The following is a 24,225-nucleotide window of genomic DNA, read 5'->3' on the forward strand; positions in this document are numbered from 1 at the left end:
CCTTTATACTTCGGTCGTTTCTATTTTTACAATTGTAATGATCATCACAATTTGTGTTTCTGTTGTTTGTTCCATGTTTCTGTTGCTTCTGTTCTAGAATGTTCCCATTCTCTATCCTGTACGTGAGTCAGGATAATGCTAGTTGCCCAGAAATCTCAGTGGCTTAAACAATCAAAGTTGATTGCTCTCTCGAATAAAGCCCAGTCAGCTGGAGGCTGGGGATGCGGGTTGGGTCTCTGCTCCTGAGTATCACCAAGACTCAGGTTGACTAAGGCTTTGCTACCTTAGACTAAGTAGAAGATCCCAGGGGAAGTGGTAACAAGTCAGACCTGGAAGTGACCCACATAGCTCTCACCTCCATTCCAGGAGACCAGCCCTCAGTGGTATCTAACGTTCCCTAACTGCAGGGGATGCTGGGAAATGTAGTCCAGCTGTGTGTCCAGGCGGAGAGAAAACAAGTGTGGTCAACAGCCCACTTGCATCTATGACTATTAGACAGAGTCATTGTAGTTGTTAGAACCTCCAAACAGGCTGAAGGAAAGCTTTCAGAAGAAAAAACAAAGTATAAGCTCACTGCCAAATGCGCATTAGTTAAGAGTGCTTGTTAAATGATGAAAATTGCCCTTGATTACCAGGGGAGTTGCTAATTCGCTTTAAAAAGGAGTAGCACAACTTGTTGAGGGACTAAAAAAGTTTGATTCAAACCGTTCCTTCTTTGGTTTACTTGGTGTAAGTACTTTTGAGTACTTATTTGATGGCCCATATACCCGGACTGCCCATTGGAAAACAACTGGCAAAGTGATGGCCCAAGGCCTAGGCCTTGCCAAACTTCTGGAACGAATTTTACATGTAACTCCATAGTGTTGAAATCTGGTGTGCTTTGGAATTGCCTGTCTACAACTTCACAGCAAAATGGAGTTCTCTCACATAAGTTTGAAAGTGCTTGCTATTGCAATGATAATTTCACAAAATCTATTTGTATTTTGCAAATGCCTTGCAATCATTGCAATCAGAGCTGTTCCTTCCCCGTCTGTGACAGAATTTCCATTCTCATTTTCTAAGTGAGGCAGCAAATGGCACTCAAAAGTTCTCATCATTTTGCATTCCCCAACTAGGCTCCCTCTCCTGTCTGTCTATGGATGGCTGGATGGGTGGATGGACGGACGGACAGACAGATAGACATAGACAGGTAGGTAGATAGACAACCTGCATCTGCAGTTTCATCATCCTTCTTGTTAATGTATTTGTGAACATGCATTCATCTACATCCTAAGTGATTAAAAAAAAATTGACAGCATCTGCTTTCAAGAATCTCTGTCCTAATAAATGGTAATCATACTGGTAGAACTTATTTCCAAAATGGTCTTCATAAAAGCATTTAAATGATGGCAAAGGAAAATTGCATAATCCAAACTAAATTATGTTTTTAGCCAAGTCCATTTTACTTGTGTGTTAGCTGCTTTGTTCCTTCATTTGTTTATCTCTCCGTTCATGTCTTCAGTCCATCATTCACAAATGTGAATGGTTCCATCATTATAGCTAGCTGAAAAATAGTTGCATCCATGAGAGTTCTTTTCTTTTTTTTTTTTTTGTCTTTTTTGTTGTTGTTGTTGCTATTTCTTGGGCCGCTCCCGCGGCATATGGAGGTTCCCAGGCTAGGGGTCGAATCGGAGCTGGAGCCACCAGCCTACGCCAGAGCCGCAGCAACGCGGGATCCGAGCCGCGTCTGCAACCTACCACCACAGCTCACAGCAACGCCGGATCGTTAACCCACTGAGCAAGGCCAGGGACTGAACCCGCAACCTCATGGTTCCTAGTCGGATTCGTTAACCACTGCGCCACGACGGGAACTCCGAGAGTTCTTTTCAAAGGACATTTTGGGGAACATGATTAGGGTTCACGCTCCATAGACACACAACTACAAGCAGAGAGCTCTTGTGACTAAGATGTATTCATGAGTTTTATTTGTACGTGGTGCGCAAATAGCCAGTTCATTCATGCATTTATGTTTTCCAGCTATATTGAGGTATAATTAACAAAAAATTGTAATGTTTATAGTATACAATGGATGATGACTTGATATACATGTATATGGTGAAATGATCAACACGATCAAGTTAATCGGCACATCTATCACCTTTCATGGTTACTTCCCCCATCTCCCCGTTTTTTTCAAGAAAGCTTAAGATATACTCTCTTAGATTTCAAGTATGTAATAAAGAATTATTAACTATAATCACTATGCTGTACATGAGACCCTCAGAATTCATTTGTTTTAAGATTTAAAGTTTTTACCGTTTGACCACTATCTCCCCATTTCCCCCAACCCCCAGCCTCTGGCAACCACGATTATAAACTGTCTTTGCATGAGTATTTTTTTTTTGATTCCACATACAAGTGGTACTATACAGTGTTTGTCTTTCTGTCTAATGTATTTCACTGAGGATAATGCCCTTCAGTTTCATCGTTGTTGTTACAAGTGGCAGAATTTCCTTCTTTTTCATGGATTAATAATATTCCATTGTATATATACATCACATTTTCTTTATCCACTTATCCTTTGATGGACATACAGGTTGATTCCATAGCTTAGCTACTGTAAATAATGCTGCAATCAACATAGGGTTGCAGGTATCTCTTTGAGATAGTGCTTTCCTTCGTATTTATGCCCATTTGGGATTACTGGATCACGTGGTAGTTCCATTTTTAATTTTTTTTAATTTTTTTTTTTTTGTCTTTTTGCCATTTCTTAGGGCCGCTCCCACAGCATATGGAGGTTCCCAAGCTAGGGGTCGAATCGGAGCTGTAGCTGCCGGCCTACGCCAGAGCCACAGCAATGCAGGATCTGAGCCGAGTCTACAACCTACACCACAGCTCACGGCAACGCCGGATCCTTCACCCGCTGAGCAAGGCCAGGGATCGAACCCGCAACCTCATGGTTCCTAGTCGGATTTGTTAACCACTGCGCCATAACGGGAACTCCCCATTTTTAATTTTTTAAGAACCTCCATATTGCTTTCCATAGAGGCTACACTGGTTTACATTTCCAGCAACAGTGCACAAGGGGTCCCTTTTCTCTATATCCTCATCAATATTTAATTCTTGTTTTTGTGATTGGAAACATTCTTATTTATTCATTTTTGCTTCCATCTGTCACTTACCTATGGAGCAGGTACCAGTGATAGGCACTGTCTTAGGAGCTGAGGACCCGTGATGGACAAGGCAGACTCTCCCCTCACAGAACTTCCATTCCTGTGGAGAAGACACTCCATAAGCAGATATGCGGATGGGTGGACTTTATTATATATGATATTTATAGGTGTATTACATCTATCTTAATTGTAACATCTATAGAGAACAATGATATAAATTCTACCACTGGCAAAGCCAATTTTGTGACTTTTCCTATCTCAGCACCAGCCCTATATAAACCTTCCCACATTCTACCTCTGCCTTTTTAGCTTTCAGGCCTTCTGGAAAATTCTCTCCATTGGTGAATGAAAGGGCTGCAGCATAACAAAGGTAACAAAGTCAAGTCCATTCATGATTAGAATACAAGTACGAGTGCTATAGTCTGCCATTTTTTAAATATTATATTAGAACCCCATCCTTCCTCCCTCATCATTCCAAACAAGACTCTGGGCTGCCAGGTTGTTGCTGGTTGAGTTATTTCTCTTCTTCCTGTCACATGAACACAAATATATAGAATTCTCAAGGCCCCAAGACAATGTCTTCTTTCACCGTTTTACAAATGAGGAGACTTAGGTTCAGAAATATGAAGCTGACACAACTTAGAATAGATTTACAAGGAGATCCTGCTGACTAGCATTGAGAACTTTGTCTAGATACTCATGTTGCAACAGAAGAAAGGGTGGGGGGAAAATGTAATTGTAATGTATACATGTAAGGATAACCTGACCCCCTTGCTGTACAGTGGGAAAATAAAAATAAATAAATAAATAAATTAAAAAAAAAAAAAGAAATATGAAGCAACTTGCCCAAGATTACAGACATGGTTGGGGGAAGAGCTAGACTGGATTCCAGTTCTAGTTTTACATCTCCAGGAGAGCACAACAGTGAGTAACAATCGACTTTATAGCACTAACATGAAAACAGTGGCAGACAAGACCGCATACAGCGCAGTGTTGAGTTGTAAACTAGAAAATGCAAGTCCATTGAAAGTCGCATTCTTTTCTTTCTTTCTCGCCAAGCCTCTTTTAAGAAAAGAGACAGAGTTTCTTCGCTAAGTTGAATGACTTTCTCACCTGATCGGGAAACTCAGTCTGAGCTGAAAATTGAGGAAACAAGACATGTGAGGAAAAGAAGTTAAAACTAGTATCATCCCCCTAAACACAAGCCAGCTGGTGTTTTTCTAAACTCTGCCCTCATAATGATTAAAACACTCCGTACTTTACAAGAGAGTTAAGAGGAAGCCAATAAATTTTAAACCTAAGCAAATAAAAAGTTAACAAGTTAGGTAAGAGAAAGTCAACAGATGTCTAAGCAACACACAAGGAGATTTTACCAAAGATCAAGAAGTGCAAATTAAAGTATCAGGATATTAATATTTTTAACCTGTAAACGCACCAGGAGTGGTTCTAAGGATAATCAGCAGTGACGATGAGGGTTGGTAAGATGAGAACACTCGTGCACCACAGGTTAGTGGGGGAGTCTATCGGTACAACCACGCTGGAAGGCACTTGTTCAGAAAAATAGACCAGGAGGCTTGAAATGTTCATGCCCTTTGAGTCAGAAATGCAGGACCAGGGAGTTCCCGTCGTGGCGCAGTGGTTAACGAATCCGACTAGGAACCATGAGGTTGCGGGTTCGGTCCCTGCCCTTGCTCAGTGGGTTCACGATCCGGCGTTGCCGTGAGCTGTGGTGTAGGTTGCAGACGCGGCTCGGATCCCGCGTTGCTGTGGCTCTGGCGTAGGCCGGTGGCTACAGCTCCGATTCGACCCCTGGACTGGGAACCTCCATATGCCGCGGGAGCGGCCCAAGAAATAGCAACAACAACAACAACAACAAAAAGAAATGCAGGACCAGGAATTGATCCTAAGGACATAATCTGAGATTCAACTCAAGACTTATATGCAAGGACACGCATCACTGTGCTGTTCGTCATGGCAATATATACATATTTCAATATATATTTATATAACAGACTAAACATCCAACGCAAAAAGCCATGAGTAAATAAAGTACGGTATATCCACCACAAGGATTCATCTATGATTATTAACAATATGGGAGAAAATGATCAGAATATAAAATTAGAACAGAGATTCTCAGCCAGAAATGATTCTGTCTACCCAAGGTCATCACAACGGGGGTCACAACTGGGGGTAGGGACACTACTGGCACCTAGTGCCTAGAGGCCAAAGATGCTGCTGAACATCCTCTAATACACAGGCAACCTCCTCCCCTTATGACTGAGAATGATTCTGGCAATAGTGGCACAGTTGAAAAACTCTGTCAGACGAATAAAACTACAAATGTTGATCCATCTCAACTTTTACGAGGAAAAAAACAAGGACGTCACTTGGTGATAAAATTATGGGTCAAGTTTACTTTCTTCTTTATGCTCTACTTTCCTAACTATTCTCCCATGAACATGTATTATTCATAAAGTCAATTAAAAATTTTTAAATAGTCCTTCAAAAGCTCTCTGCAGCCTCTTACATCAAATCCAGCTCCTCACCTCCACCCTCAGGACCGTGCATAATTTGGCCCTGCCTGACCTATAGGAAGCTTATTCTTCCCGACTTTTCATCAACAACCTCCACTTTAATTAGACAGCTTGCACCGGCATCCCCCAGCACACCCTGCTCATTGGCTCATCTCCTTCATCATCTGTGACACGGGATAATTGCCCACCTCAAGGGATTGTTGAGAGGATCAAATGAGAGAAAGCGTGCAGAAGGATTTTCTAATTGTCAACACCACAAATGTTAGTTTTCACTCTGTCACTATGCCCAGTGGAACTTAGCCATGATTCAACTCCTAACCCATGAATGAATCTCTTTTTCCATCAAGTCTGTCCTGACCCCTCTACGTCTGCTGTGGGAAGCAAGGAACCCTACAACATTGCCACCCTAATAGGAGAAAGGTTGACGTTGAAGAATAGTTTCCCAAAGAATGTCCCTCAGAACATTTGGTCAAGGTGAAGTTGGGAAACATATGGCACTTCAACTGGATGACTTGAGGGGAGGTGAAAATGGGCTCTTCATGAAATGAGGGCACAATGTAGCAAAACCACAGGAGATAGTGCAGGACCCCTAAACCTAGCAACAGCAGAGAGCTGTGACCATCCCTAGGGGAAAGAGGGTGAAATGACTTACACAGCTAAGAAGGAAGGAGTCACAGGGAGAAGGTTCCAGATAGGAGCTGCGATTTCCGATCACAAACATAGCCAACTGTAAGTGAGCCAGCAGTGTGACCCAGAGAACACCCTAATCCCACTCTCCCTCTTCCCTCCCATCACATGCAGATTAGCCTCATGGCCAAACCAACCCAGAAGTTAGAGCATTCATCAGTCAGGGGTTTCCAAGGAAACAAAGCCAATATTGATAAAGAGAAAAAAATATACAGAGGTTAATTTTAAGGAATTGGCTCATAGGGTGGGGGTGTTTGAGACCGAAACCTTGAACTAGAATTGCTTCCTCAGGAAACATCACTCTTTACTCTCAGGGCCTTCAACTGATTAGATCAGGCCCACCCACGTTATGAAGCATAATCCGCTTTTCTTTAAGGGCACTGACTTTAACCACATACCTGCACAGCAACCCCTAGATTCACTGTGATGATGACAAAAGTCAACGGGGACCTGTTGATATGTTCATACAGGTCAGCTTCCCCAGTGAGCACACAGCAGAGTGAGAGGGGGTTGAGGGTGGACCTGGAGGGGCAAAGACGAGACAGGAGTGATCCAGCACAGTTTTAACAGCCGTCTTGTGAGCACAAGTGTCCCGTGGTAAAATGGAGAAACGCTGGGTTAAACAAAGTTAAACCAATTATATTCCTGGCAAAATGAAGCGAAGAGGCAGTGTGAACAGGAGAGATGAGATGCTCAAAGGCGCACGGGTTAATGGGTTGGTGGAAACGTGTCAATGGGCTTATGTAGCTGGAGTACTGAATGTCCCAGTGGAGAAGGGCAGGCCAGGGGACATTAAGTGGGGGAGTTTACAGGCTGAGGACTTCAGAGTATATCATTAGGAGGTTTAATTTTATTCAAGAGGTTATTGAGTTATTCTGGGCTTCTCAGAATGGGAGTGACCTAATGCAAATAGAAGTCGCAGGATGCAATGGCATAACAACAAGAAACTAAGACATCAGAAAGGAGGCAGAGGATGAACTGGGGATCGAAGACGCCCACTGATTTATTATGAGATTATGGTGGGAATGAAAACAAAGTGGGAGAGCCAGGAAGGTTTCCAGAGGAAAAAATGCTAAGCGGCAGGCTTAAAGCAGAAAGGAGGTCGATACTTCTAAAGTTGGAAGAGAATTGCAGTATTATCTCATCATAAGTTAAGATTTAGGATACTCAGGCAGTCCATCCAGCTTCAATTAACAACCAGCACTTTCGTCCCAAACAAAAATTGGAGGATGCTTTATGTGAGAAGCTGAAATGGCACAACCCCCATTCATTCCATTGTGTCCCTGGAGAACCACTTCTTAATATAATAATTGGGACTAAAATTGCAGAAGCTTAAGGAAAAAAAGCTCAGAAAAGAATCAAGTCATAATAAGAAATAATCAGTGTCATAGAAGGAAACTGCGGCAGGCTTGTGTTAAGAGATGCAGTAAGAGTGTGTCTTTCAGGACTGCAATGGATGAGAACCTTCACACTCCAGCAGGCAAGGAAGCAGGAACCATGAAAGAAAGGCAATGTGCATTTCTTCAGAGTATTGGTCTCCTATTACAGCACCTGAGCCTGTCATGGAAACACGCAAAGCTGTGTCCCATCCTCCATCACAGCCCAGCCTCCAATGAGGACACAACTAAAGCTTCACTCTCCCACCTTGCAACCCGCCACAGTGCACAGGGAAGACCCTGGGAAGGAGGTTTTGGCACCTCCTGTGGCCCAAAGGAATGGACATTGTTCTTTGAGTTGGCTGATCCAGACCGTGGCTCTGTCACGTGACTCCAACAGACCACCTCACCTTTCTGAACCTGCCCTGCAGACCACCTCACCTTTCTGAACCTGCCCTGCCTTCAGAATGGAGGGCACTTACTTTGGATTCCATGAAACACGATTACATAAAACAATGTAAATAAAAATGTTTTCTGGGCTGAAAAACACAACCCAGTGTATGACGCTGTAATTCATGGGGATCCTGTTGCTACGAGGAATCACCCCAACCTCCACTGACCTCCCCTTGAGCAGAGAGGGGACACTTGGAGCTATAGACCTGGGTGCACCGAGAGCCACAGCCCAGAGCCAACCACCAACAGATTCTCTAGGGTCCCCCATGACTGGGAGACAAGTACCTATGGTCCAGAACTTGGTGTCCTCCCTTAGTCCTACCTGGTTGCCATGGAAACCCCAGTCATACCTTCAAAGATTCATTTGACCTGCCATTTTGACTATAAGAGAGACAGAAAAATAGGCTTTTAATAAAGTTAAAATTAAATACTTCCATTAATTGCTTTTACAGAATTTTTCTGCCATTTAATAAAAAAAAAAAAAAAAAGGAGGGGAGGAGGGGAGGGGGGGAGCAAACAGCAATAACTTTCCCAAAAGGTCAGGGAATGAGAACATACAGGAAAATTTTTCCCCTCTCACAATAGTTTGATCTTGCCTGGTAAAAAATCATCTCTCCTGAGTAAGGAGTGGCTGTTTTCCCAGATGTGGCAGAAAATAAGAAAATGTCAACTGCAATGGCAGTTCCCTTTACAGGGGGTCCAAGATTAAGAAGGCATCATTGGCTATGTCCTCCTGTCACAGCAATCATTACAGATTAAGATGGATCCATGACCCTGAAGTTACCAGTGATATCAAGATAGGGTGGTCAGCAAGCCATGTTAGCAACCCCAAAGGTTCTATGAAATTGACAGCATTGCTTCAAGGCTGTGGATGTGGTCAGCACACAGTGACCGCTCCTGTTTACTGAGCACTGACAATGCAGGCTAGGCGCCGTGCTAAGCTCTTTCCCTGCATCAGCTCATTGAATCCTCACAAAATTCTCATAAAGCAAGTGCTACTATTTGCCTCTGTTCTACAAGCAGGGTATCAGAGGTTTAGGAGTACAGTAAGTAACTGAAGCCCACAAAGAGAATACGGGGCAAAGCCACCACACCAGTGTGTACAGGTATCACAGGAATCCCAAGGTTAATGCAGCCTGTCCATAAATCCAGGTTATTATCAGCATCTCAAAGATCTTGTATTTGAATCTTCTTGCTCACACGGACCTTTCAGAAAAAAGGTCTTCCCACCCCAAAATATCAGTAAAAGCCTGCAAAAGATGCTTCTCCTGTGTCCATGGACCAGCTTGTCAGCCACAGTCAGCACCGGTGGGTTTTCACCACCCTCTCCTATAGTTCCCCTCATGGATGTCTTTACTAATGCAGCCACTAGGGGGAGACTCAAGGCTGACACAGCTGGTGGCCATCTTGGAACAATCTTGCTCCTATCTCCTTCCTGTCCCAGAGCTGCCAGTTTTGAAAACGCCAGAGTGGTCCTTGGGTGCCATGGAGAAGTGGGGACACTAGCTTCTGTCCTTTCACAGTGATGTCCCTTGTTACCTGGACCGAGAAGCAGCTCATCCAGTGACTGGTTCTTCCCTTCCTTATGAGAATTCAAAATTCGGCCCTCCCTTCCCAATTTTCCCCCATCGCCTTCCTTTCACCTCAGGCACAAAAGCAGAAACAACAGGACAGAACATCGAAAACAGTTTACACTAGGGTGTTTAATTAACTTTCACAATTAAAACTCCTATAATTGTGGAGTGCCTGCTGTGGCACCAAAGGATGGGCAGCGGCTTGGGAGCACTGGGACACAGGTCAGATCCCAGCCCAGCACAGTGGGTTAAGGATCCAGGCATTGACACAGCTGCAGCTTAGGTCGCAACTGTAGCTTGGATCTGGTCCCTCGCCTGGGAACTCCATATGCCATGAGGCAGACAGAAAAGAAAAAGAAAAAAACTTCTATAATTCAAGGTTTATCTTCCTATAGGACTGACCAAGAATAGCATAATGTGGTTTGGTTTATTAGCTACTGTAGCAATGGCATAAATAGAGTGTTCAATTTACTCAGCCCACTAGCTTTAAACACATGTGACTACTCAGACATAGAGAATAGACTTGTGATTGCCAAGGAAGCGGGAGGAGGCTGGATGGGGAGTTTGGGGTTAGTAGATGCAAACCGTTACATTTAGGATGGATAAGCAATGAGGTCCTACTGTACAGCACAGGGAACTACACCCAATCCCTTAGGATAGACCATGATGGAAGAGAATATAAGAAAGGGAATGTGTGTGTGTGTGTGTGCACATGCGTGTACACACACACCAACATGACTGTTTCACTTTGCTGTACAGCGGAAATTGGCACAACATTGTAAATCACCTACAATTTTTTTAAAAAGGGAAAAAAACAGTTAAAAAATAAGAAGGCATAAGAATCCTGAGCTTAATTCTTAGGATACTTTTTTGGCTTGTTTGTTTTTTGGGTTTTTGGGGGTTTTTTTTTTTGCTTGTTTTTTTTTTAGGGCTGCACCCACAGCATATGGAGGTTCCCAAATTGGAGCTATAGCTGCCAGCCTACACCACAGCCACAGCAATGCAGGATCTGAGCCCCATCTGCAATCTACACCACAGCTCACGGCAACGCCAGATCCTTAACCCACTGAGCGAGGCCAGGGATCGAACCCGCAACCTTGTGGTTCCTAGTCGGATTTGTTTCCACTGCACCACAATGGGAACTCCCTAGGATGCTTTTATGTTGGTTTAATTACAAAATAAAAATGATTAAATACAGTTGATCTGTTTTTTAAAACAATATGTGATTATTGATTTTTTTTCTCATTTGGGGAGGTACACACTATTTCAAATTGTGTTCTAGGAATGAGACTAAGTATATTTTAATCACATTATTTCATATTTACATAATCCAAATTCCCATAAGGCTATATCAATATATGAATATTTCAGCCCTTCCCACTTGCCCTCCATTTCTAAAGGGGAAGGAATCTTCAGAGTTAAGCACCAAGTTTCTCCTGTGGAGTATGGAATCTGGGAAATGAGATGATTCTCAGACAAATCAAAACAGATTACCCACGCCAGAGGCCCAAAGGTATCACAGAGGGTCAGATGTGGGGAGCACTAGCTTTAGGAAGGTGTCACTCTGTATGAACAACATAGGGAGGGAAAAGAGAGAGGAAGTCAATGAGGGAGCATCACAGTGGGGAGGGGAAAGTCTAGATGACAGGACAAGAGAAAGATTTTAGCTTATATAATTGAACAGGGACTCATAGTAAAGAGACCAAAAAGCCATGCCTTTTGGTTTCAGGGAAGAGTTTTCAAAGACTAAAGAGAAAACGGGAAGAAAACATTTTATATTTTCATGAGCCACTTTCAGAAACAGAGTTCTTAGGCATGCTTTACAAGGCATTATAGAAAGATGGCAAACAATAAAGATGTCTAAAGAAGATGCTCTTTTAAGCTTTGCTAGCATCAAGAATAAACTCCCCCCTTTGGCATTTTTCTTCTCAAGAGACTAAGATGCAAATCACTGTCAATTGTGTTTTTCTGCCACAAAACTGTTCCTTTGAAGGCAACATTGCTCAGAGACTGAGCCACCTGGGGCCCTAATTACACTCAGGTTATACAAAGTACCAAAGAACTCCCTCTCTTTTCAGGGGAAAAACATGGCTGTCAGGCATATCGCACATATAAACAGGTTCCAACCAACTTGTGAATTTCAGTTTTATCTTAACAAGGACATATGCCATAAATATTGGGTACCACCTAGAATCAGGGCTCTCTTCCTTCATACCTAGGTGTGTGTAAGCCGCTCAGACCCATTCAAATACTCTGGATTTCTCCGAGCAAATGCTGGCAATAGATTTGTGCTGTCCGGGTAGTTGTAGATAGATGCGTGTTCATATCCTTTTCTCCTTCCCTTATTGTCCCCTTTAGACCACAAAGTCGAATTTTAGAGATCTCACTCCACTCTGCTGCTGAATCCATCAATTCTCTCCATTTAAAACATGGGGTCAAGGAATTCCCATTGTGGCTTAGCGGGTTACAAACCCAACTAGCATCCCTGAAGATGTGGGTTCTATCCCTGGCCTCACTGAGTGGGTTAAGGATCTGGCATTGCCATGAGCTGCAGTGTAGATCGCAGGCGAGGCTCAGATTCTGCATTGCTGGGGCTGTGACGTAGGCTGGCAGCTGCAGCTCCAATTCGACCCCTAGCCTGGGAACATCCATATGCTGTGGGTGGAGCCCTAAAAAGCAGGGGAAAAAAAATTTAAATAGAAAAAAGAAAATAAATTAAAAATGGGATCAAAACCATCTCCTATGACTGCTCCTATCAGTTCCTAGTGGATTAAAACAACTACCATTTATTTAGCTCATGGTCCTGGGTGTTAGCTAGTTGTTCTTCTGATTGGGGCTGGCTCAGTAGATCCCTCCTGGGCTTCAGTGTGCTTCTGGGGTCAGGCTGCAGACACCTGATGGCTGGATGATTGAGGTGGGATCACTCTGGACTGACAGAGCCGTGTGTTTTTCATCATTCAGCAGGATGGCCCTGATTCCTTCATCCAGTGCTCACAAGGTCCCAAGACATATGAAAGGAGAAGCCACATGAGCTCTGATGCCTTGGTTTGGAACTCACTTTATGTCACTAATCAAAGCCAAGTCCCACGGCCAGCCTCAGTTTCAAGGATAGAGAAATAGAGTCCAGCTCTTGATGAGAGGAACTGAAAGGCATGGAAGCCATTCTTTGCAACCTGATCTGAATTCAGTGTCCCCTACCACAGTGAGGCTTGTAGCAAAAGCTTCATGCATGCTTCCTGCTAGCCATGGTAGCACAACTTGGGCAAGAACCATTTACTGGCTGTTCCTAACTGGGAGCAGTTATTTTGGAAAAGCTTCTCTTAAGACTACCGAAAAGTAACCACCTACCTGCGGCACGTGTTTGGTGGTGAAAGCCGTGCCTCTCTGCTCCATTCCATGAGAGCCACTAGCATTGCTGTATGGCCTCCAGGGAGAATGTCCCCTTTTATAGATCTTCATTATCTGGCTAATCAAGCAGAAGCTGGCCCGTAGAAGAAGTCTCTGGCATAACAGAGTGGGACCTAAGACATGTAGTGGAGACAGATCAAAAAGGTTGAATCCAGAGATTGGAGACAGAAAACAGCCATGGTCCTTCAGGGGAGAATGGGAGTGGGCTTGGGAGGGAAGGGGCCCCTCACTAGTTACCGAGCAATAAAATGTCCTGGAAATTTGAGGGGGCCGCTACTAATAGAGAGTCGGCACACGAAGCAGTGATGGACAATCTCAGCCACCTCACAACTTCGTCTACGCCCCTTCTCCCCAGCCTCCCCCGCCGCCATCATGCCAATTGATGGAGCCCCATTTGCAACTTGCTAGTTGGTGTCTTCTTTGTCTTACTGCCCGGCCAGGGCCTGCCACAGTGACCAACTCATAAAGGGAGTCAGCACGAATGAATGTTGGCAGGACCCAGACCCTGGAAATGAGTGAGTGGATCGATTACACTTTTTCCCGGAAGTTTTCCCCCTATCGGAGTGATGAGGTAATGCAGATTGATATCATTCCCAACGTCATTGATTCTTCTATAATTAACTTCTTACAAGGTGGCACTCCACACAAGGCTGTTAGATAGAAGGCTGGATGCACACATCAGCACCAAGGAAGGAATTCTGAGGGGCAAACACAGCAGGAGTCAGAGGCGTTTGTTGAAGAACCGAAGTGGAGAGTATGAAAACATTCCCCAGCTACTCTGGACCAGCAAACTCACACAACAGCAAACCTGCTACTTTTTTTTTTTTTTTTTTTTGGCTGCACTCACAGCATATAAAAATTCCCAGGCCAGATCCTTGACCCACTGAGCCACCAGGGAACTCCCAAAGCTGATATTTTTATCCCCATGGTATCTCTAAAAAGACGGGGACTTAAGATCTTGGGTTGTTTTCATTTTTAATTGTGACTCTGCAAGGTAACGTTTTAAAATACAAGCTTCTTTTGAACAATGTTTTGCCCAGCACTTGGACTACTCACGGAGTTCTCTCCAAAAACTGGATCCTCATCTCAACATCTGTCTCATCCACAACATCAAGAATAACAACACCGTGTAGCTGACAGCCATCTGCAGCTTGTGGTGTTTTAGAAACGCAGATCTGCAGTATCACAATTTTAACAGAGAAATCCAGTGGCCATCATTTTATTTCTCTCCTTCTGCAATCCAACAACATAAAAACAAAACAAAAAAAAAAACCCATTATACTACATACACGGTGGCATCAAAAAATATGTTCAATAAATGAAATATTGTTCTGCACGTTGTGTGTTTAATTATGTACTCCCAAATCTGATTCTGGATTGAAAGCCATTTGATTGATTCAGAAATTGTATGCACGTCCGGAATAGTTTCTTCAAAATCATATCCAAGTAAAGAAGTTCATGAAATTGACTTTTGGGGAAAAAAAAAAAAGGCAAAACCTGCACATATCTGGGAACTTCCATAGACTCTGACATTTGATAGTGTTTTTTATTATTTCCTTTCAATTCAGTATTCAGGGAAAACTTCTGGGACCATTTTGATTACCGTGACAGCTGAAAGGGGATTTTTACAAGAACAGTATATTTGGAGCCAAAGATCTGGGTGATGCAATAAATTCAATGATGAAAATAATGTTTTAGCAATCTAGCTTAGCATGTTGGCTTTATTTGAATTGTATATCACACAGGTTTAAAAAAAAAAAAATTCCCTCTAGAAGCAAACAGTAGCTTTCAATTCTGTAGGCCAAGTAAAGTCCTAAAGCTTTGCAGATTTCAATAGCTCTGAGTCCCAAAGACCATGGCCCAGTATTCTGTCTTTTTTCAAAGGTTTTAGAAAGGGAAGATATCCCGGAAGCTACACAATTAAGAAATTAGTCAATTTTTAGAATAACGGTAGGCTCCTGTACAGACTTAATAAATTGTTCTTGAATATGCGAAAATCTTCCAAGTAAAAATTCGCCCTCTTGGGAGTTCCCATTGTGGCTCAGCGGTTAACAAACCGACTAGGATCCATGAGGCCGTGGGTTCGATCCCTGGTCTCGCTCAGTGAGTTAAGGATCTGGTGTTGCCGTGAGCTGTGGTATAGGTCATAGACGCGGCTCGGATCTGGCGTGGCTGTGGCTGTGGTGTAGACGGGCAGCTGTAGCTCCAATTACACCCCTTGCCTGGGAACCTCCCTAAGCCGCAGGTGCAGCCCTAAAAAGACAAATAAAATAAATTTGCCCTCTCAAAATTGTGCTCTAATGGGCACTGACATAGCAAGGGGTGCAGTTTTAAACTGGCAATCACACTGTAAATAAACTATAATAAAAAAAAGGTTTTATAAAAAAATTAATTGGCAACTAGATTCAAGATCTGTTGCGGGTTTCCATCTCCGTTTACCTGGCTTGGTCGAAGGCTAGAGAACAGCAAAGACCATCTTCATTTAGGAGGAACATGTGGAAGCAGACTCACGCCCCAGCCCCCACCCAAGATGTCCACATCCGAATCCCAAACCTTGTCAATATCTTACGTTAAATGGGGGGGGAGAGGTGCAGGGGGAGCTGCCGGGAGCCCCGGGCTGGACGGTCATGATGCTGCTCTTCTGCCCAGGCTGCAGGAACGGGCCGGTCGTGGAGGAGGGGCAGCACTGACACCGCGTCGCCTGCAACACCTGCTCCTACACGCACAGCGTCACCCGCAAGGTAACACACGGGAAGCACCCAAAGCTGAAAGAAGTGGATGCTGTGCTTGGTGGAGCAGCTGCCTGGGAGAATGTTGACTCTACGGCAGAGCCGTGTCCCAGATGTGGGCATCCTCCTGCCTATTTCCTGCAGCTTCAGACCCGCTCTGCAGAGGAGCCCAGGACCACCTTCTACCAGGGCTGCAATGCTCAGTGTGGACACGGATGGAGGGACTAGGGCCAGGCTGGCCCAGCTGCGCCAGCATCTGCTCAGATGTCCCTAAGTATTTAACTGGTACTTGCAACCTTATTTGATCAAGATTTATTCTGAATATTTAATTAAAATTAAGTCTAATATCACCTTCTCATGTTTTAAATGCCTTAAGGAGACATCAAACCCCCAGACAGGATTCCAAAACTATTCTACTTGGGGCCAAACTTGTTATAAAACTGCTAATAACATGGATTTTAGTTTATGATGGTTGTTCTCGATTCCTGAGATCGCAATAACCTTGCGGTTAAAAGAAAAAAAGAGAGAGGGAAAGGGAATTAAAGCTGTAGATGCAGTTAAGGCTGATCATCAGCTGACCTTAAAAGAGGGAGATTAAAAAAAAAAAAAAAAATAGGGCAATTAGTCTGGATTGTCCAGATGGGCCCAAAGCAATCACAGGAGTCCTGTCAAATGCAAGACGGCGGTGCGAGAGATTGGAAGCAGATGTGAGAAGGACTCAATCCACCACTGTTGACTTGAAAGATGGAAGGAGGGGCCACAAGCCAAGGAATGCAGGTGGCCTCTAGATTCTGGAAAAGACCAGGAGATGGACTCGCCCTTAGAAAAGAACGCAGACCTGCTGACGCCTTGACCCTAGCCCCAAGGCATCCCTGTCAGACTTCTAGCCTACAAAACCATCAAGTAACATGTTTATGTTGTTTTAAGTCACCAAGTTTTCGGCCGTTTGTTAACAGCACGGTTTCTTTCGTCCCTACACGGGACATGCAAGGCTACCCCGGAACGACATCCAAGGTGTGGCTAGGTCACCTGGACACAGAGAAGCCGCAGCTTCAGCTTCTCGACCATCTTTCATACGGTGCCAGGGATATGGAGCCCACACCTGCATGCCAGTCTGGATCCAGGAGCTGTCCCACAGACCCAGACCTCATGACAAACACAACGGACACAATATTCCACACTCACTGCAGTCTGCACAGACAAAGGACTCTGCACTTCACTCTCACAAGCAGGCCTGGACTAGCCTGGGGCTCAAATGAACCCTTTCCTCACACTTTAATCCCAATGCCATCCTACCTTTGAAGAATGTGTCATTGTTCGAACTGTGGACACAAGGAGGGCCCGTCCCACAGGCCAAGTACGTGCTTTCCCTGGACCGTGGCAGCTACGAAGGACGCCACCACCAGTAATGAGACTCGACTGTATTTCCATCCCCAAGAACAGCAGACACAGCCTGAAGATACACTTTGTCAAGGAAGAAGAGTGACCCGCGCCTCCAGGGATGACCGCAACAAGAGCGGAGAAGGCCATAACGTCTGATGCCATGAGGTGCCAATCTGGAGGCTCAGAGTCGGGAGGAAGAAAATTCTACAAGCATCAGTGAAGAGCAACTCAACACAAGGAATGGGCTGAGGTCAGAAATGTGAGACATCAGGGCCAGGTCTGTGACAGCAATCTTCGTAGTTGACTAGCTCTCACCTTCACCATTGCCTGTGGTCACCGCCTCCGCCAAACCAGAGCAGGTCAACCCTCGTCTCACCCTCCACAGCGGGAAAAAGGAAAGAACAGCTGTTGAGTACGGAAGCCTAATTCTATTTCACGACTCGGTATGTCACAAAATAGAATCCATTTCCCTTTGCCATTTCTATATAAACACCTCGATCATGTCCGCAGAATACAAAGGTTGCCTTTTGAGAGAAATTGTTCACGGGAGAGAAAAAAATGAGAATTGCGAACAAGGCTTTTAGGTGACCTATACAGACACATGAAAATAGGACTTCAATCTATATTAGATGACTAATCCAAAAAGATGAAAACGCAATCCAATGGCAGTAGCATTTCTCAATTTAATATATTCTTTGAGGGGCCTGGTCATGGGTCTCTTAAAATTAATTTCACCCAGTGATTCTCGAGGGAACAAAGAGAAATAGAACTTATACTTAAATCTATGCATATGCATTTATAAACACACCGTGGTTTATTTACCTTTATGGTTTTTCTCTCAACAGAGTTTCTAGATTGCTTATTAAGGCTTCTCAGCTTAAAAAAAAAAATGAATCTTTGGAAAAGAGGCCCCTTTCTGAAAAACTCCAGGATTAATGTCAAATCTTGACGTACTTCTGAAAAAGCCTTCACCAAAAAATGTAGTATTTATTCTGCCCTCATTATTAAGCCAACTTGAAATGGGTTTTCTTTAGAGTTTTAGCAATTATGAGATTCTTGATTAAAAATTCGTCAAAAGTTTAATATCCAACAGTAAGTTTAAAAAAATACCCAGACTTCCTTTTCTAAAGTTATATTGGGTTTGTCATTTAATTACTTTAAAAATATGAAAGTGGAAATCAAATAATGTACCAATTTGACAAGGTTCTTCCACCTTTAGAAACAAGAAAAATTTAATACATTGTCAGCACTCGCCAGAAAAGATTGACTATACAATTTATCCAAAGTTTAATGGAATGGCTGAACTAGGAAACATGGGGGAGAGGTGTTTCCTAAGATTAAAAAAAAATAACAAATTTATATAAGAGTTATTAAAGGCATACTTGGAGCTCTTGTTTGATTAAGAAAGAGTAATACTGCCGAGGGCCAGCACAAGTAGAGGGAAGCAGACACTCTTATACACGGCTGGCAGCATTAGCAATTGCATCCAACTTTATGGAAGGCAATTTGGCAATATACAGCAAAAACCCCAACAAGAGATGTCCTCATTGACCACAACTTCCATTTCTTCAAATTTGTCTTAATAAAGGAAGGATATAATACAACTACGCTATTCCTTTTATTTTATCTTAATTTTGTTATTGCACATGAATTACTCTGTTGTTTAAAATCAGAGAAAATTAGAAACGATGTGAACGCTTATCAATAACGAATTGTTTAAATAGTCTTTCTTCTCCTACACTTGTCCCCTTCAGTCAATTCCCAACACAGCACCAACATCATCTTAAAACTAAAATGCAATGACGGTTTTGCTTTGCCCTTTTTTTTTTTTTTTGCTTTTTAGGGCTGCACTGGCAGCATATGGAAGTTCCCAGGCTAGGGCTCACATCAGAGCTGCAGCAATGGACACTAGTCAGGTTTGTTTCCACTGAGCCACAACAGGAACCCCAAAATGCAATGACTTGAACATTCATGTGACTTACTGTGGCAATCATTTCACAGTATATACAAATACTGAACCACTATGTTGTACACCTGAAACTAATAAAATGCTATATGTTAATTATACCTTAACAACAACAACAACAACAACATTTTTTTTTCTTTTTTTCTTATGGCCACACCTACGGCATGTAGAAGTTCCCAGGCTACAGGTCCAATTGGAGCTGCAGCTGCAGTCTACACCACTGCCACAACAATAGCAGATCCAAGCCGCATCTGTGCCCTACGCCACAGCTTGCAGCAGCACTGGATCCTTAACCCACTGAGCGAGGCCAGGGATCAAATCCACATCCTCACAGACACAATGTTGGGTTCTCAACCTACTGAGCCACAACAGGAACTTCACAACAAAAAATTTTTTAAAGCAATGACTTGATGGTCATGTCATTCCTGTGCTCAAAACAGTCCATTGTTTCCTCTCAGTCAGCGTCAAAACCAAATCTCTATCACACTCTAGTACACAGTTTGCATAGTCTTGAGTTGCCATTTAACCGACTCTTCCCTGAACAAGTGTACGTGCTCCAAGGAACCTGTGGTCTTCGCTTGAGACACAGAAGAACCTAGGGTCTTAGCTCCCTTCTGAAGAACATTCTCTTTGATATTTGCCTAGAAAGACACCCTCCTACATGCTTTTTAAAGCTATTTTTTCCAAAATTGTAATTATATTAGAGATACTGAGCAGAAAGCTGATTTTCCCAACTGCGATCAAGCAACGATCGTCTCTCCTGGACTATTGCAAAGTTGACCACCCTAATTATTCTGTCCACCTAATTTATTCCCCACACTACACCCATTCTTTTTCCAAAAAAAAAAAAAGTCATAATTTCCCTGTGCTTAAAATCTACCAACACATTCCATTTCTCTACAAATGAAGATCCAAATTCCTCATGGTCAATGCTCTAAAACAATGCTATACAATGAAAACACATTGGGAACCACGTGTTGAATTTTCAATTTTTCTACTTCTTTTTACAACTGCACCTGCAGCATGTGTTAACTCCAGGGTTAGGGATCGAATCAGAGCTGCGGCTTTGGCATACACCACAGTGATGGCAACACCAGATCCAAGCTGCATCTGCGACCTACACTGCAGCCTGTGGCAATGCCAGGTCCCTAACCCACTGGGCAAGGCCAGGGACTGAACCCACATCCTCACAGAGATGACATCAGGTCCTTAACCCTCTGATCCACAATGGGAGCTCCTGAATTTTAAATCTTAGAGCAGTCATTTTTTTTCAAAAAGTTTCAAAACAGTAACAATAATTTTACCACTGTATTTAATTTTAGTCAATCTATCCAAAATATTACCTCAAAATGTAATCAATAATTCAAGTAGATCTTAAATGTTATCATTACAAAAATACATAGTCATGTGAGGTGATGCATGTGTTAATGAACCTTATTGTGGGTTATTATTTTGCTACATGTTATGTAGCAAACCATCACAAGGTATACCTTCAACTTACACCATGTTCTATGTATCAGGTATACCTCAATAAAGCTCAGGAAAACATTAAACAATTACTGAAACACATGACATTTCGTTTTTCCTACTCAGCATTTGAACTCTGGTGTGTATTTCATGCTCACAGCGCATCTCGAATTGGACAAGAGGCATTTCATGTGCTCCACAGCCCCATGTGGCTAGGAGCCGCGGTATTAGAAAATGCAGCTCCTCAAGGTCAGGACTTTGCCCACCTCTGCAGTCTTCTCAGGCTATAGACCTATTTCACCTTCAGGTACTCAAAATCCAACACGTTGAACTTTCCCCGTCCTTTATACATGTTGAGCTTCATACAACAAATAGCTTGAAAGAAGACAAATAACCAGATTTTTTAATGGGCGAAAGATTTGAATGATGATCCCCAGAGGAGATATACAATTGGCCAATAAGCAGATGAAAGATACTCAACAGTCTTTAGGAGAATGCAAATGAAAACCAAAATGAGATACCACTTCACACCCGATAGAATAATTATAATTAAAAAAAAACAGACAATAACCAGTGTAGAGGAGAATGCGAAGAAACTGGGACTCTCATACTCTGCTGGACGACTGCCAAATGGTGCACCTGCTTTGGAAAACAGCCTGAGGGTTTCTTAAAATGTTGACCACGGAGTCACCGTAAGACTCTACAATTCCACTTCCAGGTATTTACTCAAGAGCAATGTCTACACAAGACACATGTCCATAACAGACTCATAGAAGCATGTGCATCGACTGGTAAAAGGATAAACAAAATGAGGTCTATCCATACCAGGCAATACCATTCAGCAATAAAAAGAACAAAGGACTGATCCATGCGACAGCCGTGGATGAACCTCAGAAACATCACGCTAAGGGAAAAAAGCCAGACACAGAAGGGGACATATTGTTTAATTCCATTTTTATGAAATGTCTGGAAGAGGAAAATCTATTGAGACAGAAAGTCAATAAGCGGTTGCCTTGCGTGAGGCATGGGGATGAACAATGACTGCAAATGGTCACAGGGACCTTTTAGGAGCAATGCAAATAGTCTAAAATTGGGTCATGGTGGTGATGGCATAACTGTATAAAATTACTGAATTGTACACAGAAAATGAGTGAATTTTATGGCATAAAATACGTATCTACATAAAGTTATTTTTATGAAAAATAAAATGTTCACAAGAATTGAAAACTACACTTGGGGCAGTGTGCTCTGTGGTCCCACAGATGAGTCCCTTACTTCCCAGTGTTTGGACGGAACAGACTCGGGGATGCCCCTTCCTGCGACCTCCGACCACCCTGCATCCTTTTTTCCAGTTGCAAACTTTGGGACCAACCACTCAGCCATCTTCAGCCTGGGACCAGCCAATACCCACTTTCTGAGCTTAGCTCCTCATTGCCTGTCAACCATGAACTCCCAGATTCATCAGAATTATTCCGCCCAGGTGGAAGCCATCGTCAGCCACCTGGTCAACCTGCACCTTTGGCCCCCAACACCCACCTCTGTCTGGGCTTTTATTTCCACTGCGATGACATGACTCAGGAGCGCCTGGGCCGCTTCTCCAGCAAATTGGCCAAGGAGAAGTGTGAGGGCACCCAGCGACTCTTGAAAATGCAAAACTAGTTCGCCAGCAGTGCCCTCTTCCAGGATGTGCAGAGCCATCTCAGGATGCATGGGTGAAACCCAGGACGCCCTGGAAGCTGCCTGCTTCAGGACTCACATGCCCGGTTCTGCCAGCACAGACCCCCAGTTGTCCACTTCCCAGGGAAGCAAAGCAGCTTCCTGGGTGAGCAGGTGAAGCTCATGGAGAAGATGGGTGACCACCTGACCGACCTCCGCAGCCCGCCTGGTCCCTGGGTGGAGCCAGGCGGGTGTCTCTTCCAAAGGCTACCCTCAAGCAGGACTAGGAGCCTCCCAAGCCCAGTGGCCTTAGAGGTCTGAGGTGAGGGCTTTTGCCTGAAGCCCCTCTCTGCAGCCACTAAGCAGCCTTTTAACCACCACGGGGCCCTCTCCCAAGATGCGAAACAAGAAAGCTTTTTGCAGCCAAAACACCAAACCAACAAACAAAAACCACCAGCCTGAATGTTTACAGCCTGCTGTAAATGTTTCAAACTTTTCATATTCCCAGCCTCCTCCCACCATATCATAAATTCCACGCAGGGGGACCCCTTAACGCCCTCGCTCCCTGTGTAGCCCCAATATCCTCATTACGCCTTTCACATAGCAGGGGCTCAAACAGCTGTTGAAGATATTGTGAACGAATTGCTTGAGCAATTTTCTAAAAATCAAAGACACTTAAAACTTGTAAAAAATCCTACTCAGAACTGTATGGGAAGTGTAACTATAATAATATAATAAGCATTATTTCAGTTTAAAAAATCCTATTCAGATAGTCAAGATCCTGTAATCAATCATAATGGAAAAGAATCCAAAAGAATGTGTACGTGTGTGTGTATTACACAACATTGTAAATCAACTATACTTCAATAAAAAATAAAAATTTAAAGAAGAAAAAATCCTACTTGGCAATAAAAGACACTTAACATCATGGAAGAACATTATGCAAGAAGCCAGAAACCACTGAGTACACACTAAATGATTCCACTGATAAAGTTCCAGAACAGCTGAAACAGTGGTTCCTGGGGGAGCAGGGGGCAAGCATTTACTGGGAAGGGGTAGAAAGAAACTCTCAAGGGTGATGAAAATGTGCTAACCGGAAGGGCATTTATAGGTGTCCATGTGGCAAAATTCATCAAATTGTACACTTAAAATCAGTGTATGTTGTATACAAATTATATCTCCATTTTAAAAAGTACATACCTCTGGTAAAAAATAAAAAAATTATTTCATAGGCGTTCCCTTGGGGCACAGCAGGTTAAGGATCCAGCGTTGTCACTGCAGCAGCTCATGTTGCTGCTGTAGTGTGGGTTGGATCCCTGGCCCAGGAACTTCCATGTGCTGCATGGACAGCAAAAGAAAAAAAAAAAAGTATCTAATAAAGAAAGCCTCCTAGGATCTCCCGTCATGGTGCAGTAGAGACGAATCCGACTAGGAACCATGAGGTTGCAGGTTCCGTCCCTGGCCTGGCTCAGTGGTTAAGGATCCGGCATTGCCGTGAGCTGTGGTGTAGGTCGCAGACACGGCTCAGATTGGATGTTGCTGTGGCTGTTGTGTAGGCCGGTGGCTAAGCTCCAATTCGACCCCTAGAACCTTAGAATCTCCACATGCTGCAGGTGCGGCCCTAAAAAGCAAAAAAAAAAAAAAAGAGAGAGAGAGAGAGAGAAACGAAAAAAGTCTCCTAGTTCTTTAGTAGGAAATGCAAGGCTTCCCATGGTCTGGTCCCTACATGGCACTCCAGCTCTCCCTTCTCAGAAAGTTGCCCCTCTGCCTTCCCCAACTGCCCTCCACATCATCCCCACACACTCTGGGGTCCAGCCCTATTAAACGGTGGCCCTGC

General features: G+C 43.5%; 1 pseudogene; it reads left to right on the forward strand.

The window, feature by feature from the left end:
* Positions 1 to 15,817: 15,817 nt before the first annotated feature.
* On the forward strand, positions 15,818 to 16,144 carry LOC125117950 (DNA-directed RNA polymerase III subunit RPC10-like; annotated as a pseudogene).
* The last annotated feature ends 8,081 nt before the right edge of the window (positions 16,145 to 24,225 follow it).

This window comes from Phacochoerus africanus, chromosome X (genome assembly GCF_016906955.1).
Source record: "Phacochoerus africanus isolate WHEZ1 chromosome X, ROS_Pafr_v1, whole genome shotgun sequence".
Lineage (NCBI taxonomy): Eukaryota > Metazoa > Chordata > Mammalia > Artiodactyla > Suidae > Phacochoerus > Phacochoerus africanus.